The sequence below is a fragment of the Macaca mulatta genome, chromosome 7, assembly GCF_049350105.2.
Source record: "Macaca mulatta isolate MMU2019108-1 chromosome 7, T2T-MMU8v2.0, whole genome shotgun sequence".
NCBI classification, from domain to species: domain Eukaryota; kingdom Metazoa; phylum Chordata; class Mammalia; order Primates; family Cercopithecidae; genus Macaca; species Macaca mulatta.
The window spans coordinates 55,873,894-55,893,833 of record NC_133412.1 but is presented as its reverse complement, the minus strand read 5'-3'; the positions used below and the strand labels follow the sequence as shown (position 1 = coordinate 55,893,833).

At 54.3% G+C, this 19,940-nt stretch overlaps 1 protein-coding gene across 14 annotated transcripts in view; it reads left to right on the top strand.

The window, feature by feature from the left end:
• LINGO1 (leucine rich repeat and Ig domain containing 1) overlaps window positions 1-19,940 on the top strand; it is a 205,899-nt gene that overhangs the window by 67,962 nt on the left and 117,997 nt on the right. For 10 of the 14 annotated variants that reach the window (XM_077940039.1, XM_077940038.1, XM_077940037.1 and 7 more), the window contains one exon: window positions 16,651-16,712. The exons of 3 other annotated variants lie outside the window; for them this stretch is intronic. The gene's annotated coding sequence lies outside the window, so the exon portion shown is untranslated. Of the gene's footprint in view, window positions 1-14,989; window positions 15,111-16,650; window positions 16,713-19,940 lie in introns of all 14 variants that reach the window. One more of the 14 variants, XM_077940040.1, reaches the window with a different exon arrangement.

The window sequence follows — 19,940 nt, the reverse complement described above, 5'->3', positions numbered from 1 at the left end:
ACTATCACAGGTCTTATGCTCATTCCCATCTCTGTGAGGCTTTCCAATATTCTAAATTTCTCATACCTGTGACTCGTGGACCCTATGGGCGAGGTGGATAATAGTAGGAGCAGTAGTCATGGTGTTCAAGGCAATGATCCTAAAAGCAACCAGCCTTTCTGAGGACTTAGCATGTTCTAGGCATAGGTCAAGGAACCCTGCAAGGATCACTCCCTTACTTTTGGTAGACGGGGTTGGACTGACTCCCATTTTACAGAGAAGGAAGCTGAGGCCTGAATGGGAGAGGGGCCTCTTGAGGGCATAGCATAAGTAAAGGCAGAGATTCACACCTGTCCTCACACCTGGCTCAGGTCAGTTTAGACTGACAATCACGAATGGCGTGCCCACTCTGCACCCCGCCCTGGACACAGAGAGAGATGGTACAGACGCAGGCCCTCAAGCAGGTGGTGGTCCATGGAATACCCTCCACGCTGCCCTCATTCTTCCTGACCTCCTTCTTGCCCTAACTCAGAGGTGCCAGCTGCATCTTTCCCACTGGACTGGTCCTGCCTCTGACTCTGGGGTCCCTTCAGTGTAGGCTGCACAGGCAGAGGCTCCGGTCTCATCAGCCAAAGTATTTCTGGCACTTATCAAGCCCTGGCACGTAGTAGGGGCTCACCTAATACTTGGTTAGTGGTGGAATAAATGTCATTGTGTGGATTCAATGAGACCATGTATATGAAGTACTTGACACTCAACCAAATATTTATTGAGTGAAAAAATACCTTTGGGTGGAAAGAAGGAGGTACAGGGTGTCAAATGTCTGGCTCATGGTAGGCTCAGCACAGGGGAATGGCTGCAGCTGTAATTGTTGGCATCCATTCTTCTGGAAGGGGTTGAGTGGATGGACCAGAAGCAGACCCGGGAGGCTGGAGAGAGAGACGGGGAGGGAAGCAGGCAGGCACCGGAACTCCCAGGAAGAGGCAACAGCAGGGAGAAGGCTGGTTCACAGCTGGGGGCCCTGACACCTACTCCGTGTGGAGCTGGGGACTGGAGCGTGTACATGTGTGCACGCGTGTGGGTGGCTGTGTGTGTGTAAAACAAATAACTGGAAAATGAATTTAATTATAAGGCACTTTTAATAGTTATTTATATTTAATCCTGCTAATTCTGCTTCTCATGTAGCCAAACTGTAATGCTATTCTTCTTACTCATTTGCTAGTGAGAGTGGGGGAGAGAGGGGAGCGGGAGGTGGCCTCTCGGGAGGGCAGCAGGTATCCCCCAACCCTGGGGTGGGCCCAGTTCAGGGATGGATACTGAGGACAGTGAGGAAGGGGCCACTGGCAAGGCTGTCTCAGGGGGCATCTGGGACGCGGCCCCTGCTCTGATTCCAGGGCACGTGTTCACTCAGCCCCTGGGGTGGGTATGGAGGAGCCATGGAGAGAGTCCAGCCTGAGTCAGGCAGACCCAGGTTCAAATCCATGTGTCTTAACTTCAGGGGCTCACTTTCTCCACCTGTAGAGTGCTATCACCCACTCCCCACCCCCACCATGAGAGCTGCTGGGAGGATTAAATTGGAGAGAGTGGGCCTGCCCCATGGCATCTTGTCCAGAAAGGCCAGTTCCGCACCCTCCTTCCTCTCACCAGCCCTCAAGCTGGCCCGCGGTCCAGCCCCTCCAGACACACCCAGCCAGCCCTCAACTTACTGGCAGAGAGAAGATGTTTGACTAACTCTATGGCCAATAACTGACTTCTGTCCCTTATTTGAGAACTCTTATTTGAGAACCCCTTAGGAGAACTGGAGGGTTGGGTTGGGTTGGAGGGTGGTCTGGTGGTAGGAGCAGCTTCACTGAGCATCTGGGAGCGGTCCACACAGCAGCCATGGGAGTGGGCAGAGGGGATGACACGTTCCTAAGAAGGGTCCACGGCATGGGCCACGTGGTGGCTTTGGAGAAAGGTCAGGAGTTGGAGACCCAGACCCGCTCTGCTGTGGAGAGTCTGGGGTAGCTGGTGGCCCCTGCTGAGTCTCTTTTGTTTTCTTGTCGGGGCCACAAGGCCAGGATGTGAAGGACTGGGCAATAAAACCAGGGAAGAGCTTCAGGCAGGTTTAAGGCCTGGAGATGGGGCTGGCGGGGAGGTGCTGAGTACTCACTGGGCCCACCGGGGGAATGGCATTGGGCTTGTTTTCTGACAGTGCTTCCTGTGGCCAGAATGAAGGCAGGGGCCTCAGAGTAGCCTGGAATGGAGCAGGCAGGTGATGCTGGGCTCAGACCTCTCTCTCTAGGGACCCCATAGAAATTGGGCTGGGGGGCTGGGTGCAGTGGCTCACACCTGTAATCCCAGCACTTTGGGAGGCCGAGGCAGGCGGATCACCTGAGGTCAAAAGTTCGAGACCAGCCTGGCTAATATGGTGAAACCCCGTCTCTACTAAAAATACAAAAATTAGCCAGGCATGGTGGTGTGCGCCTGTAATCCCAGCTACTCGGGAGGCTGAGGCAGGATAATAGCTTGAACCCGGGAGGTGGAGCTTGTAGTGAGCCGAGATCATGCCACTGTACTCTCCATGTATTCTCCAGCGAGACTCCATCTCAAAAAAAAAAAAGAAAGGAGGAAGGAAGGAAAATAAATAAATAAGGCTAGGGGCCAGTCACCGTGGCTCTTGCCTGTAATCCCAGCACTTCAAGAGGACGAGGTGGGAGGATTGCTTGAAGCCAGGAGTTCAAGACCAGCCTGGGCAACAAAGTAAACCTCTGTCTCTCCCCTGCACCACCCCCCAATAAAAGAAAAAAAAAGAAGTTGAGCTGGGACTGGGGTCCGTGACCTCTTCCTGGAGCAGGGTTGTGGGGAGGAAAAGTCAGGGGCCCGCCTTCCTCGGTGTGTTGCTTCTTCCCATGCTGTCCTGGTCCCACCCACTATGCTGGGGCCACCTACCTCAAGGTTCCTGGGCTCTGCAGGACATCAAAGGGGTTGGCCACGCCCAGAGGCTACCCTGAGGGCGGGCCCTGAGCCAGGCTCTGTGCTGGGCTTCTTCCTGATCTTCTCTCATGGAATCCCTGCAGTGACACTGTAAGGTGGATGCTACTATCCCCATTTTATAGATGGGGAAACCGAGGCTCAGGGAGATTGAGGATGTGATTAGAATTTGGGTCATCTGACTCCAAAGACAGTTCCTTTACCCACTGGCAAACTCTGGTGACCCAAGGGGAAGAGGAGGATGGCATAGTCAGAGTGCACAGTGAAGGCACTGCCCTCTTAGGAATAGCTGAGAGAGCATGGGTTTCCAGTCCTGGTGTTCACACCCCCGGAGGTCCAGCAATGGTCTCTCTGAGGCCCTGCAGGGCTGTTGGTGTGGCCAGTGTCTTAACCGGCTGAGGAGGGTGCCTCAAAGGGGCAACCACAGTCCCTGTTTAGAGTTGTGTGGAAGGAGAAAGGTTGGCTTTGGGCTCTGTTGCACCGGGGTTCAAATCTTGGCTCTGCTACACACCAGCTGTGTGCCCTTTGGCTGACCACCTGACCCCTGAGCCTCAGCATGGCCACTGCTGTCTGGCACGCAGTACACGTGTGGTACCACCCACCCACCCTCCTCCTCCCTGCCTCCTTCCTCCACTGATGTGTGGAGGTGGGTAATGACTGAAGGTATGATTCTCTCTGGGATAGTTTCACTTTAATAAGAGACTTTAATGCCTCCGAACCCCAGCGGATGTTTCCCTTTAATGGTGACATTTCAGGCGTGGTGACAGCCATGAGGAGATTCTGGAGGCGGGGGCCTGCCTGGCTCTGCATTGGTGCAGCCTCCTTCTTTGGCCCTTCTTCCACTCCCGTTCCCAGGGCTCATGCTGCTCTCTTGCAGGCAGGTCAGTGTTTCGTTAATTTGATTGAGGGATCTGTTCTGAGTGTGCTCACTCTACAGCTCCTAGAAGCCCAGCCTGGGAATTGGTGGGCGTTCTGACACAGACAGGGCCAACCTGAGCTCTGCTCGTCTAGGCAGTGAGAGGTTACAGCAAAAGTAATGAAGAGGCTTGCAGGGGGAGTGATTGACCTGCTTGGGGGAACCCTGGAGGTCTGTCCCAGGGAAGAGTCTCTGGGCATGCTGAGCTGAGCGTGATGGATCTTTTCTGTTCATTAAGACAGCACCCACCCCACCCCCAGGACCTGTCTGCACTCCAGATGACTCGCAATGTCCCCTCATCCATTCACTGCTCCCGAAGTGCTCCCAAGCCCTGGCTGTATTGACAGGGGAGAAGAGGAGGAGGAGATGTGGCCCCCTGCTAGGCCTGGGCAGGGGACCAAGGGACAGAGGATTGGAGCTCTGGAGGAGCAGTCCTGGGCCTGCGGATGGGGTGGTTGGGTATTCTTAGCTAACTCAGTGGAACTAAAGAAAGGGAGGGTTTGAAGAGGTCCCAAGGGAGAGGTCCATGGCCTGGGCCTAGGGGCCTGCGTTCTAGTCCAGGTTTTGCAGCTGATTCCTTTGTGACTACGGGTAAGTCTCTGCCCTCTCCTGGCCTAAATTTTCCCATCTGTCCAATGGGGGTTTTGGTCTGGGCCAGCTAATCTATGGCCTCTTTCAGCACCCTCCATCCCTGGGAGTGGGGGTGGTCTCTGGAGCCCAAGGAGCTGGAGACGGGTGGGAGGCAGATGTACGTGCTGCTGTGTGCTGTGGCCAGCACATTCATTAAGCATCTGTAAGATGGATACACCCCCCAGTTCACCTGGCACACGAACCTCTAGATTTATTTCTTCCTGAATGGTGCCATCCATCATGTTAGCTTTGCTGCCAATGGTGTGGCTGGCTCCTGCCTGAGCCTCCTGAAGGGTAGGGTCCCTTGTTATCCTCCAGGCAGGGCTCCTCGCCCCCAGCCCCCAGCCTTGTTCCTGCACCTGTCTGCCCCTCAACTTGTGTGGCATGGGGATAATTCTACCCATTAGGTCTGCTCCAGTCCCCAGCCAGACCACAGGTTCAGGGTGCTCTGAGGGGTTCTGGGGCAATCAGGGCTGTCTTCTTGAAGGAGGTGGCAGTACTGGCTTTAGACCTAAAAATGTGTCTAGGCAGGAAGTGGACAGGTGGAAAGAAGACTAAGTGCTTTCAGTGTTGATGTTGAGGGAGGGATGGAATTCATGGAACAAAGTGAGCGAGGTCCCACACTTATACTCATGTTATTTATACCTATGTTGCTTATGAAAGGTGCCCAGGCAACAGTGTTTATTGACTGACTGATTGATCCTGTCCCCAGTTCTTTTTTTTTTTTTTTTTTTTTGAGACAGGGTCTCACTGTCTCTCCCAGGCTAGAGTGCAGTGGCATGAACACACCTCACTGCAATCTGGAACTCCTAGGCTCAAGTGATCCTCCTGCCTCAGTCTCCTGTGTAGCTGGAACCACAGGTGCATGCCACCATGCCCAGATAATTTTTTGTTTTGTAGAGATGGGGTTTCACTTTGTTGCCCAGGCTGGTCTCGAACTCCTGGGCAGCCTCCTAAAGCGCTGAGATTATAGATGTGAGCCACTGTGCCCAGCTCCTGATTCTTATAATTTCCTGTTTTTCAGACTCAGGTGCTCTTTTACCCTTCCTAAGTGGCTCAGGAACTATCCGGTGACCCCACCCCAGCCTCCATCAGACAGTCCCCCACAACATCCATCCCTGTTAGAGGCATGCAGAATATGGCAAAGTTTGCCCGACCTTGGACAAGTCACCTCATCTTTTGAGCCTTGGTTTCCCCTTCTATGAAATAAAGATGGCTGGTCTTGCCTGCCAGGGTTTTGAGGAAGAGATGAGCAATTGTGTATGAGGTGATCGGCACAGGGCGTCATTCACAGCAGGGTCCCAATGCATGTGGGTCTCCTCCTTTATCCTGAAAAAGACCTGCAGGTTTCACTGAAGAAAGGACATTTGAGATGGCCTCCAGCGAATGAATAGAAGCTCAAGCTCAGTGGGCAGAGTCAGGTTGGGATGGCAGTGGTTCTGGATTTCAGCAGGACACCTGGAATGGTGCTAAGGGTCTCTGCTGGGGACAGCTTTTTTTTTTTTTTTTTTGAGATGGAATCTTGCTCTGTCACCCAGGCTGGAGTGCAGTGGCAAGATCTCGGCTCACTGCAAGCTCTGCCTCATGGGTTCACGCCATTCTCCTGCCTCAGCCTCCTGAGTAGCTGGGTCTACAGGTGCCCACCACCACGCCCAGCTGATTTTTTGTGTTTTTAGTAGTGATGGGGTTTCATCATGTTAGCCAGGATGGTCTCGATCTCCTGACCTTGTGATCTGCCTGCCTCGGCCTCCCAAAGTGCTGGAATTACAGGCATAAGCCACCGTGCCCGGCCTTTTTTTTTTTTTTTTTTTAAAGACAGAATCTTGCTCTCTCGCCCAGACTGGAGTGCTAGAGTGCAATCTGGACTCACTGCCACCTCCGCCTCTCAGGTTCAAGCAATTATCGTGCCTCAGCCACTTGAGTAGCTGGGATTAGAGATGTGCACCACCATGCCCAGCTAATTTTTTTTTTTTTTTTAAGTAGAGATGAGTTTCACCATGTTGGCCAGGCTAGTCTCGAACTCCTGGCCTCAAGTCATCCCCCTGCTTTGGCCTCCCAAAGTGCTGGGATTACAGGCGTGAGCCACTGCGCCCGGCTAGGGAACAGCTTCTTAAGCAGGGTGCGGTGGTTAAGGATGAGGCCTCTGGAGCCAAGCTGTCCAGCTGCAATCCTGGCCGCACTCAGTAACTCTATGTGCATGACGTTGGGCAAAGTGCTAGACCTCTCTGTGTTTCGATTTCCTCCTCTGAAAAGGGGAATACTGACAGAACCTAGCTCACAGTCTTGTCGTGTTGATTAGATGAGTTTATACATGTAAAGCTTAGAATAATGCTGACTATATATTAACTGTTTAATACAAGTTAGCGGCTTTTGTTATTTTATTTTATTTTTATTTTGAGATAGGGTCTCACTTTGGTTGTCCAGGCTGGAATGCAGTGGTGCCATCTCGGCTCAGTGCAGCCTCAACCTCCTGGACTCAAGTGATTCTCCCACCTCAGCCCCCCAAGTAGCTGGGATTACAGACGTGCACTACCACACCAGCTAGTTTTTCATATTTTTAGTAGAGACAGGGTTTCACTATGTTGCCCAGACTGGTTTTGAACTCTTGGACTCAAGCAGTCTGCCCACCTTGGCCTTCCAGAGTGCTAGGATTACAGGCGTGAGCCACTGCTCCAGGCTAGCTTTTGTTATTCTTACTGAGGGTCAGAGAGGTTAGGGACTTGCTCATAGACACACAGCTCGTGATGAACATTCAGGATACAGGTTGACGCCTGTTTAATTCCAAAGCTATGCTCTTTCCTCTGCTCCAGGCAGCCCTGGTGTCTGCCAGAGGTGCCTGATGTGCAGCCAGTGTCCAGGCCTCGTTTGGGGAGAGGTTGAAGCAGGCTCTGCCTACGGTGAGTTCTCTCCTGAGGGTCTTCAAGAGCAGGACCTTGTCTGTCTCACTCACTTCCATATCTGCTGGGGACCCTCAGGGCCTAGTAGGTGCTCAAGAAATACTTGTAAGTTGGCTATAGATGAATCAATAAATGAAGGCAGGGAGGGTTACCGGGTTGCTCCTAGAGCTCCTGGTGCTCATCGTGGGAGCCCCTCACACCTCCATCTTCTGTGCCAGATTGGGAGGACTCCCCCACCCCCACAGTCTGGCTTTTAGCAGCACCCCCTTCAGCCCTTCTGATGCCCACCCAGCTGCCTGCCTCTCCCTAGGAGGCAAATCTTCAGCCTCCCTCCTGCGTCCCTGGGTTCTCCCCGCTTGCTTGTTAACTCGAGAATAACTCCCCAGCCAGCCCTGAACACGATGCTTTTGCCTCTGCTTTTATATTGCGTTGTAATGTGACTGTCTAAAGGTTCTTAAAGAAGAGAGAAAAGCAAGATCATTGCCTACTCTGTGCCCAGAGTAGATTCTGTCTTCAGGAGGGATGGGGCAAAACCTCCCAACCCTCTTTAGACTGGGGGTCTTTGGAGCCTACCTGTCTTTAAGGTAGGGTACAGGGCACAGGCCTGAGGCCAGGAAGCCTGGGCTCTGACGCTGTCCTCTCAAGAATCTGTGCCCCTCTTAGCCCCTTGACTCCCTGCGATGGGGGAAAAGAGTCTCGCCCCTCCTTTTACAGAGGACATAGGGGTCCTGGAGCTCTTTGTCCCCTCTGCCCTGCCCCTGGAGAATGCTGGGTGCTTGTGCCAAGCAGAGTGGGTTCCCGGTGAAGGTGTGCTGGAGGTGGGCATAGGTGGATGGAGGGAGGAGGGAAAGGTGCTGCCTACAACTCCTCAGTGAGGCCCTCCTGGCAGGGGGAGCATGGGTTAGTGGGTAGTCAGGAGAGCCAAGGCAGCATGGAGCCCAGGAGGGCTCTCCTCCCGCCCCCCACCCTTTCAGTTACTCCATCTCTCCCACCTTCCTCACCAGATTCTTCTCAACTTCTGAGAAGGTGAGGTTGGGCATCGGGCTAAGGGCCCTGTGCACCCATGCACCACTGCGGGTTCTCTCCATCCTCTCACTGCACCCCAAGCTTTCTGGGAGCATCGTGGAAATGCATCGGCTGTGAGGGTGGACTCCTTGTGTCTGGGACTGCCAGGGCTGGTCCACACCTAGCTGCTGAGAATTCCTCCCCTTCCAGCTGTTTGCTTCTTACCTTTCCAGCCGTTTTGGCAGGCTCTCTTCTACAGTCTCTGCCACAGGTGAAGGTGGCCGTGCTCCCACTCTCCCCGGACAGCACGCTACTCTTTGGAATTCGGTTCCCCTGACTGCCTTGTGACACCAGCCCTCCAGCAGACCGAACAAAAGTTATGGTTTTGCAGAATATCCAGCTTTTTCTCCTTAGTTGGGAGTGAGGCTCTCTTGTGGCTTCTACATCCTGGATGAGGTAGAATCCCTCTGTCTCTGGCTCTCGTGGTTAACAGTTTTGGATTTACCCAGATCTGGGTTCAAATTCTGCCTCCACCAGATGTTGGCTGTGTGCCCTAGGTGAGTCATCCCAACCCTGCACCTTAGTTTCCCCTCTGGAAAGGGGGATACTGGTGCCCAGTTCAGTGAACTGCTGAGAGGGAGGTGAGTTGAAGTGCTCAAGAAGTGGCCATCAAGTGGCTCTGTGAGGCCCTGTTCATTGTGCCTCTGCCTCCCAGAGGCTGTGGGGAGGAAAGCTAGGGAGCAGCTCTGGCTGGGCCGGCCTGCAAGCCGGGGCGGGGCTAGCCTGTGCCTTCTCACCTTCAGAAGCTTTGGAGAAAACACTGCTCCACACGTGTCCCTGGCAGCTTCTCTGGCCCAGCCTGAGCTAGGCTTGTGGGGCTTAGCCAGGTCCGTTAGCTCCTCGGGAGCATCCCCTCTGCCCAGCCTCTCATCTTACCAGTGCCTGGCAGAAGGCCCCACTCTGCTTGGATGGGTCCATGGAGCTCCTGGGCACAGAGGGTGATGCTCAGCACCTTTGCCTGGCATTGGAGGCCCTTCCCATTAGGGATGGCCCAACCCCACCTCTGCCCTTCTCCCTTGCCCATCTCTTTCTCTCCATCTGAACCCAGGATTCCTCTTGGCCCCTCTCCTTTCTGGTTTCAGCTGAGGTCTTGGGAAGCCTTGTGTTTTGACATTCTAGGTGAGAGCATTCTAGGCCAGGCTTTCTGAGTACGTTTGGGGACCAGGGCTTCTCCAGTCCCCAGAAGCAAGGCAGGGCTGGTTGCACAGAGCTTCCTTTACCTCCAACTGTACCTGATGCCCACAGAGCCCGCAGCCTCAGGGGACTGCACTGGGGAAGCTGAGGCGGGAAGCTACTTGTCTGCGGAACCACAAGGTCAAGCGGTTTTGTTTCTTGCTGGCAGTGGTGGGCCCTGGGGAGAGAGGCTGGCCACAGTGTAGTCGGTGGGGCCTGCGGCCTGCCCCTCCTGGGTGGCCGGGCCCTGTTTCCAGGGCTGCTCTTGGGGACGCTGGGGCCTAGGCTTCTGAGGACCCCAGGGAAGGGTGGTCAGGGGCCTTCCTGGGGCAAGAGCCCTGGCCTCTGCTGTATCCTCTAAAGGTGGCTGGGGTAGGGGGTCCTCAGGGCTCAAAGGCAGAGGGCGGAAAACCTGAGACTGGTCAGGGAAGGTTCCAGGAGTTTCCCAGCCTCTCAGGACAGTGTGTGGGGCGGGGGTTGGTTCCCTAAAGGCTCAGGCTTGGGGTGCTGCTGACTCATGTTCCCAGAAGCTCAGCCAGGCCAGAAGCCTAGAGGGCAAAGAAGCAAATCTAGAGGGGGCACCTGTGAGGCTGTTTGCAGGGTGTCCCCTGCTGAGAGTGTGCTCCCCAGCCCAGCCAATGTCTCCTTCTTGGAGAAGCACTTCAGGTGTCTCTTGCCCCCGCCGGCCCAGGTTTGGGCTTCTCCAGGCTCCTGGTTCCCTTCCTTGGCCACATGGTATGTTAGCTGCCTGACTCCTGGTGTGTGAGCTCTTCTGGGGGCGAGGGCAGGGCTGGGTGGGGGAGTGCCTGAGCCCCAGGAGATGGATATGTGTGAACAATGACTGCTTAGGGACAGGAGGGAGGCTGCTGCCACCTTTGGCCACTGTTGCCAGGCCGCATAGCTTGGCGGAAGCACTGCCTTCTTGGAACCTCAGCTGCTTCTTCTCCTCCTGGCCTTTTTGGGGGTTGAAAGTTAGAGATCTGCTTGGGCAGGCTTCGGTCTTTAGGTGCCCACCTCTGCAGGTCTTTTCTGAGCCTCTGTCCCTGTTGCTCTGGACTCCCCACCCTACTGTCCGAATCCTTGTGTATTCAAAGCCCCACCCCGCCCCTCCAGGAAGTGCTCCCTGATGCCTCCAGCCCTCGCTGATCAGAGTCAAAGCCTCCTGAGGGTGCTTCCATTTGCTGTCTTCCCCTTGACACACACCCTTGGCTGTGAGTGGGGCACCAGGTACACAGAGGCCCCACAGCATGACGGGCAGGTGAACCTGTAACATCCCATAACAGGCCAGCATGGTCTGTGCCGGGTAGGGAGGAGCACAAGGGTGGGGCCATTGAGGCAACATTTGTGCTGCATCTTGGTGGGAGAGGCTGGAGACAAGAGGGTCTTGGGGGCAGACATCAGGCTAGGAAAAGCCTTGAATGCCAGGTGGGTAATTTGGGGATCTGGCCTTTCTCTGCAGGCAGAGCACTGGGGAGAGGCTGTAATCGGATGGTGCACTCCTGGGAGCAGACCCTCCCCATAGTGCCTGGAGCCCTCCACCCATACCCTCTGCCTGGTGGTCTCATACTTGTTTTTCAGACCTCTGCTCCAAGGACACTTCCTCAGGGAAGCCCTCCCTGACCACACTGTCCATGCTGTCATGGCTCCTTGGCTTTTCCTTTAAAGCCCTTATCCCAATGTGTCGCCCACCCAAGTGTGGCCATTGATTAATGACTGCCTCTGCCACCAGGCTTTACAGCCACTGAGGGCAGGAATCAGAAGGGTTTGGTGGTCCCCTGGGTCCCCAGCTCTCGGCTCAGTGCCTGGCACAGGATAGGTGCTCCATAAACGCTGACTGAATATGTGAATGCATGCGGGCACAGAACCCAGGAGCCGCTGGCTGGAGGGGCCGCTGGCTGATGGGTTGAGGGGAGGCACAGTCCCCCAGAAAGCAGGGGCAGCTCCTCTGTCCCAGCCATCCCAGCCGGTACTGTGCTCCCTTTGTTTATCATAGGTGGCTCTTTCAAGAACCACTTGCAGGAACAAAAGCTGTCTCTGGCAGCACCTCAGTGGGTGGGCTGGGCCTCCTGAAATGCTTTGAGAAAAGGTGGACTGAGCCAACTTGTCACCCCCAGGCTGGCTGGTGACTCTTGGAAGAGGGGGCGATCACAGTGGCGGGGGGCGTGGGAGACAGGGTGATTGGTGGACCCAGCCCTGACCTCACCAAAATTATTTTTATTTTATTTTATTTTATTTTTTTTTTTTTTTTTTTTTTTTTTTTTTTGAGACGGAGTCTCGCTTTGTCGCCCAGGCTGGAGTGCAGTGGCCGGATCTCAGCTCACTGCAAGCTCCGCCTCCCGGGTTTACGCCATTCTCCTGCCTCAGCCTCCCGAGTAGCTGGGACTACAGGCGCCCGCCACCTCGCCCGGCTAGTTTTTTGTATTTTTAGTAGAGACGGGGTTTCACCATATTAGCCAGGATGGTCTCGATCTCCTGACCTCGTGATCCGCCCGTCTCGGCCTCCCAAAGTGCTGGGATTACAGGCTTGAGCCACCGCGCCCGGCCCAAAATTATTTTTAAAGCCTGCAAGAGAAAGGGGTTATTTTTAACCTTTGTTCCATCAAGGCATCCCAAGGGAAAAAGAAGGGAAAAGGAAGGAGATGGGGAGTTGCAGAGGGGCACAGGAGTAGGGCCAGGGGCTCTGAGGGAGGGGAAGCAACCCCAGAGGCCCCCAAGGACTTGCTTTTTTGTCCCTAGCCCTTTTAAATTTTTTAAAAGCTCCAAACAGCAAGAGGGACAGTGGAGTTCATTATATCGAGTTATCTCCTCCGTTTCAGGCAAAGATCAATCTTCTGAGTCTTGCAGCTCCAAGGGGGGAAGGGAAGAGAAAGAAAATGGGAGGCGAAAGGAAAAAACTCCCTGGACCAATTTCCGCTGTGAACACAATTACTGGGCTGCCTGGCAGTGGCGCCAGCTGTTGGCAGGCATCCTGGCCCCCCGCCAGTCGCGTTCAGCTGCCGGCCGCCCCCAAGGCTCCCTCCTGAATGGGACAGGTTGGCAGGTGTAAGAGCCCCAGAACCCCTGGGGTGGGGGCTACTGGGCCTGTTATCCCAGGGAGGCTGGGGCCCCAGTGCTGTGCAGTGTGCTCTGCTGCGCCAGCTGGCCAGGCCTCAGTCTGGCTTCCACCTCCCTGCATTTGCAGTGTGTCCTGCCTACTGGGCATGCCCTCTGGCTCCTGCCCGCTTCTTCATATGGGAGGCAGTTCATGTAGGGAGTGAGAACACAGGCTTCAGAGCCTCGTAGAGCTGACTGTGCCTGCCTCCCTCCCTCCCTCCCTCCCTCCCTCCCTCCCTCCCTCCCTCCCTTCCTTCCTTCCTTCCTTCCTTCCTTCCTTCCTTCCTTCCTTCCTTCCTTCCTTCCTTCTTTCCTTCCGCAAATATATATTGACTGTCTCCTGGGTGCCAAGCACTGCACATAGTACAGAGGTGAATCCAGAGGTGAAAGAGGTGGCTTCAGGCCCTGCATGCCTTATGGAGTTTATGTTGTGATGAGGAGGCAGACAAGAAACAAGGCCACATATAAATAAACAAGATAATGTCAGGTGGAGGAAATGCTTAGAAAATTGGGAGAGACTGGGGTGCATGGTGGGCATTTTACCTAGGGCGACTAGGGATGGTAAGAGGGCTCATTTGAATGGGATGGTAAGAAAGCCTGGGGGAAGAACCTTCAGTAGAAGGAGCAAGAGGGCAGAGACCCTGAGACTGGCCCATGTGGGAGGGAGGCCGATTGTGGTGGAAGATGATTTCTGAGAGGTGGGCAGGGCCTTGAAGGCTTTGAGAGAGTTTGAACTTGAGTTGAAACTGTACCATGGGCTCATGGCAGGGCAGCCGCAGGGCCTGATTCTCACGTCATTGTGCTGCTCTGATAGTTTGGGGCCAGAGGTGGAGGCAAGGAGCTGAGTGAGGGAGGAGGCTGTTTCAATAATCCGGGCAAGAGCTGGCCAGGGCAGGGCAGAGGAGCTGGGGGAAGCAGTCAGGTTCCAGATGTGTTCTGGGGTAGACCTGACAGGGTTTGCTGACGGCTTGGGTGTGGGCCGAGGGAGAAAGAGAGAAGTCAAGGCTGAGGGAGATGTAATTTGGGGATAAAAATGAAGAGTTATGTTTTGGACAGGTCTGTTAGATGAGCAGTGGAGATGACAAATAGGCCTCTGAACATAAGCTGGTGCTCAGGAGGGAGCTGAGGCTGGTGAGAGGGACCTGGGGCACAGCAGGGGTTTAAAGTTGAGGAGTGTGCAGACAGGATGGGATGGAGAGGAGGTCCTGGTGAGCCCTGGGGCCTCAGATGCTTGGAGGGAAGTTAGGGAAGAAGGGAGAAGGTGTAGGAGGACAGCCCGGAGAGGCCGAGTCCTGGAAACCCGGAGATAAAATGTCTCCTGATGGAGAAAGCAATCAGCCGTGTCAGATGCTGCTGAAAGCTCAGGGACCAGTGGGGGAACAGAGAATGACTATTGGGCTTGGCAGAACTGAGATTTCTGGGGGACCTTGATAAGAGCAGTTTTGTGGAGTGGTGGGGACAGAACTGGAGAGGGAGCTGGAAGTGAAGGAGTGGAGACAGTAGAGACAGTCCGTGAGTTTTGCTATTAAAGGGAAGCAGACAAATGGGAGGGTATGTGAGGTCAAGGAATTTCCCTCCCTCCCTCTCTGTCTTTTCCTCTCCCTCCTTCCTCCCCTTCCTCCCTTTCTCCTCTCTTCCCTCCCTTCTCTTCTCTTTTACAATATTGAGGCAAATTGCTATGCTCTGTGACTTTGGGCAAGCAGCATAACCTCTCTGAGCCAGTTTCCTTTTCTGCAGAATGGAGGTGACAACCCAGATGTTACTGGATCTGATGCACAACAGGTGCTGAGTAAATGGGAACTGTTCTAACATAGGGCTCACATGAGAAAATGGACAGTTGCACATCAGTACAGATGTTTTATGGAGGTCAACGTGGAAGCAAGTATCGACATGTAAAACATGTATACCCTTTGATCTACCCTTTAGGACTGCACCCAGAGAAATACTTACACGTGTGTGCAATGAGACAGGGTGTTTTTTTCCAGCAATGTTTGAAATAAAAAATTGGAAACACCTAAGCACTCATCCTTGGGGACCTGGTTACACAGGTGGGGGCACACCCCACGTGGCATGCCTCAGTGCAGCACCACAAGAGCTCAGCTGTGACTGTCCATTAGCAGAACATGCTGGAGCTTCACAGCCCAGATCCACACTTTGGCTCCACTATGCCCTGGCTGTATACTCAGGCGGCTTACTGGTCACCACTCTACTCTGCACCTCAGTTTTCTTTTCTTTTCTTTCTTTTTTGGTTTTTCTTTTTTAGAGATGAAGTCTCATTCCGTCACCTAGGCTGGAGTGCAGTGGCACGATCATAGCTCACTGTGGCCTCCACCTTGGCTCAAGTGATCCTCCTGCCTCCGCCTCCTGAGTAGCTAGGACCACAGGTACACACCACCATGCCCAGCTAATTTTTTTAATTAATTAATTTTTTTGGAGAGACAGGGTCTTTCTACACCCAGGCTGGTCTTGAACTCCTGGGCTCAAGCGATCCTACCCCTTCAGCCTCCCAAAGTGCTGGGATTACAGGTGTGCACCACCGCACCTGGCCCACTTCAATTTCTTATCTACAAAATGAGGATCAAAACAGCACCCACTTAGGGAGCTATTAATAGGATCAGATGAGTTAAGAGGTACAGCACTCAGCCCAGTGTCTGGCACACGTTAGGTGCTCAGTGAGCAAAAGCATGGTTATTGCTGTGTATGGACAAAATCTGTTGTGAAGTGAGGAATGCGGGTGCACACAAGTATAGGGGCTGTGATCCCTGGTATATACCCCCATGTCTGTGTACACCTCTCTGCACACGTGTGTAAGTGCACAGTTAAAGTTTCAGGCCAAAGGGATGGCATTCAGTACCTCTGGAGAGGTGACTGGGAATGAGAGTGTTTACTGTACAGACTACTGTATTTGAACATCTTAAAAAGAGAATGCTTTCATGTGTTATTTGCATATTAAGACTATAATATGTGAAGGTAGTCATTTAGGTCTTCACCTCTTTTGGGAAGCCTTCCGTGACTGCACCAGCCCACTGCCTGCCCCTGTCAGATCTCCTCAGTGTTCAGAAGCCACATTTCCACCGTGGCCGCTGGGAGTAAGATATGTGTGCACACGTGCATGTGTGTGTATGAGTGGTCTCCCATGTAGCCTGGGAATTCCTTGAGGGTATGGGCTTTGTACTTTCCAGGCTGGACACATCTTCAAGGCCAGCAGTTCTGAAAGTGTGATCCCCAACCAGCAGCATCAGCATTACCTGGGAGCTTGTTGGAAATGCAGATCCTCAGGCCCCCCCACCCCCAGGACCTACTGGTCAGAAAGTCTTGGGGTGGAGCCCAGAAAGCTGTGTTTGCACAAGTCCCAGCAACTCTGCTGCACCTGCTTGTACTGATGGGAGGCACAGTGAGGGTCACAGGGTGAGCCAGTGACAAAGCTGAGACTGGGCCCAGGTAAAGGCCTCAGGCAGACGTGCGAAGGCAGCCGTGGGTACTCCCTTCCCACCAGCTCCTCTGTGCTCCTAGGGACCATGAACCACATGTGGCCTCAGGAGGGAAGATTTGAGGTTCAGCCCTGTGTGTCCAGGGGCCAGAGAACTGTGACTTCCACTGCAGACAGGCTTGGATAGGTGGGGGCTGTGCTGCAAGTCCAGTTTGTGTGTCCTCTGGGGCCATGCGGGTGCCTGCATCCCAGCCTGCTGTAGCCCAGGCCCTTTCTTTACTGAAAGTGCAATCTTGACTCTGGAATGAATGTGGCATCTTTAGGCTGCCCACAAGCTTCCAGAGGGCAGGGTCCAGGTCTCCTCCTGCTCTATCTGGCCCAGTGCATGGGGAAGCCCAGGCTGGGCAGAGACTTGGGTGGGATTGGACTGCAGGATGGGTCTGCAGGCCCCAATCTGACTGTCCTCTCACCTCTTCCCTGCTGTCTCTTTGCAGGTGTCCCACTGAGGAGGCCCTGATCTTGAGCTCGGAGCCCTGAGACCTGAGCCAATGCTTGAGTGAGTTGAGCAGCTGCTGTCTGTGTTGGTGGATGCAGTGGGGCCAAGGGGTGTGTGCAGAGCAGCCGCCCTCTCTCTGCCACCCCTTTCTCCTCTATCATCTCCTGGACCCCCCTTTCCTGTCCCCAGCCATGTTCCTGGGGAGGGACACTTTTGAGTCACTGGGCGAGGTGGAGGCGGGAAGGTTTGGGGATCAGCTGTTAGGAGAAAGGAGGAAGGCAGCTCCATGATCTGATGGGTCAGGCTTGTGGGTACTGGGGGCCCTTGGAGGGCAACCGCTCGGGCCCTGGGGAGCGTGGGTGCCTGGTCCAGGCGCCAGCCAGCCTTGAACTTGGGGATCCTGGAGGCTCCTCCTGGAGGAGGGGTGGAGCTGTGGGCCACTCAGGTGAGGTGGGCAGGCCAGGGAATCTTTTGGGTCTGGGAGTGCTCTGGGTGGTCAGGCTCTGACCTTAGGGCCTGGTTGTGCTCTGTGATAAGCATTTTTCAGACACTATTCCTGTATCTGGGGATCACTGTTAGATAAGGGGTGGCAAGGCTGTCCCCAGTAGCCCCTGACCTCGACTTCAGTTCCAAGGACACTCTGTCCTGGGGATGATTACAGGGAGGGCTTCTGGTTTGTTTTTTTTGTTTGTTTGTTTTTGCTTTTTAATTTAAAAAAAAAAAATCCATGCTCTCCCTCTCTCTGGGATTCTGGTTTTAATTTGGTGTCAAGGGCCTAGGCGTCTCTTCCGAGTCAGCCTTACCTACGTGCTCAGGAGGGAGCAGAAGGAGTGTGAAGTTGGGGAGATGGCACCCCTATTCACAAGCCTGAAGCAGCAGCAGCAGCAGCTCTATCGGATTTGAAGTAGTGGGAGCTGGAGGGGTGTGGCTGTCCATCTTCCACCCTTCCCTGGCCTAACTGGCCCCACGGCCCAGGGCAGGGGTTAACTTATATAAGGAGTTAGGGCTCTGTCTTCAAATTTCCGTATCTGTAAAAGGGAGCTCCTCATAGCGCATCCTCCTGAGCACTGTGTTGTGTGTAGAAGGCCAAGTACCAAGAGCTTGGCACACAGTTGGTGCTCAATAGATGTGAAAACACACAGTCATTTTGCAGCAGAGCCTTGGAAAGAGTTTGAAGGATCTGGGGATTGGAGAATTGCAGCCCTCGGCAGCTCAGATACCCCTGCAAGGGCGCGTGCAGCCTCCTGTCATTTGGGAGAGGAGAAACTATGCTCAGTGGACCTAATCCAGGCAGACTGCCTGGAGGAGGGGTGCTAATTGTGATTAATTTATGATGGTTGATCACCTCTTTTTAAGTGTACAAGAACTGTCTTCATACTTTAGTTAGCTCATTAATCTTAGCAACAGCAACCCATGAGAGGGAGCAGTTTGTTTCCTTGTCGCGGCCTTGGTGGCAAGGTAGGATTTGGTCTTGGTCTCCATTCCAGGTCCCATGGGTCTATCCATCTCTCTCCCTACACTTTGTCTCCCAGTGGTGGGTCACCTGAGAGGAGGGCTATGGTTGGAGGCCACGCCCTTGGCCACCATGTCCTCTGGTCAGGCCTTCAGGGGTCATGGCTTGGGGGTGGGAGCTGGAGGCTGCATCCATGAAGATGTGTGTGTGGACCAGGCAGCCACAGCCAGCAAGATTGTGAGAGGGAGCCTCTGGGCTAGTCTCTCGGGTTCTGGGTCTGGGGCACATCCGTCCTTCCTGGACATGCCCTCTTCCCTCTCCTCCGCACTTGGACACTAACAGTCCCCTCTGCTCAGAGTGTGCCTCCTCTGAGAAGATACCCCACAGCAACTGCCCTCAGCTGTCATCGTGTGGGTGGCTGAGTGGGCCCCAGCCCTACTCGGTTCAGTGAGAATGAGTTCCAGGCACTTGTCCCGACTTGGATGGGGGAGCTGTGGGGGTGGCTGGGGCTGAGAGGGCCTGGAAACAGGAAGGAGGGTGGGCAGGCAATTCAGGGATCTACAGACACAGGATTCAGTAGAAGGGATGCCATTCAGGGGAGATCTGAGAAGGGGCAGGCTCCAATCTGGGAGGCCGGCCGTGGCCGGCGGGGAGGGCTGTCAGTCAACACACCTGGACGCAGCATCTGAGCACCCTCGATTATTTATGACTCGTGGGATGGCCTCATGAAATCTTTGGAATAAAAGCAGCCTGTGCTGGATCAGAGCCTGAGCGTGCGTGCTGGGGGGCATGGGAGCCAGGAAGGAGGCATTATGCAAACCCAGGAGCCATAGTTACAACAACGGCATCTGTCCAAGTGCAGAGCAGGGAGCCATCATGGGCTCTGTGTGCAGGCAGGGCTGGCATGGGGTGTGGCCAGCGTTGGCCGGAAGCTCTGCCTCAGGGGAAACCACTGAGGCACTAAGGGGTGGATGCCCATCTGAGGGGCCTGCACATGTAAAGTCCACTCCAGAAGGGACCTCAGTCCACCTGGCACAACCCAGCAGGCCTGGGGAAAGGGTCTTGCTTGGATGGGTGCATTTGCTGGGCACCTCCCGCCACCCCATCATCACCACCAGAGTTTACCGGCCTGAAGTTTTGTGTGGGCCTGAGATGCGGATGTAAGCTAGCGCTACCTTCATTTCTAAAACAGGGGAGCAGAACCATGGGGGTGGATGTTAGGCCAGTTCCCTAAACAACATCCTATACTTGGGGACTCAATTTTTAACTTTAAAGTCAGAATGTGTCTGCTGCAAACAATGCTGTTGGTTTTCACCTCAGTTCAGCGCAGAAGGGAGGCCCCATTGCTCTTTCTGCCAGCCCCCTGGTCCTGGGCATTTCTGAGGAGCTGTGGGTGGACCTAGCAGTAAAGTGTAGAGTGCAGACCTCAAGTCCTGAGCTAGACTTGGGTTCATGGTTTCTCTGTGCATCAGTCTCCTCATCTGTAAAATGGGCACAGCAGTTGTTTTCTCATAGGTGTATTGGGAAGATGAGATGAGATGATGCATGAGAAGTCTTTACATATGACCTGGCACATGGTGAGGGCCTGTTAGTGGAGTTGTTGTGCTTGTCATTGCCATGGTTGGTGGCTGATCGGGTGGGCAGCAGAGCCAGTTCAGTCTGAACTGGGTGACATTCAGGTTCCTGTATCCAGGCTGCTGTGGTTGTGGTGGGGGAGGCGGCTCCAGTTTCTTCCGCTGTCTCCCTCTGGGTGTCAGTTACTGAGGGCTGCCGGGGTAGTGCTGGACAGGGGGAGCTGGGTGTGCAGTTGGCGAGAGCTTGTCCCTGCTTCAGTG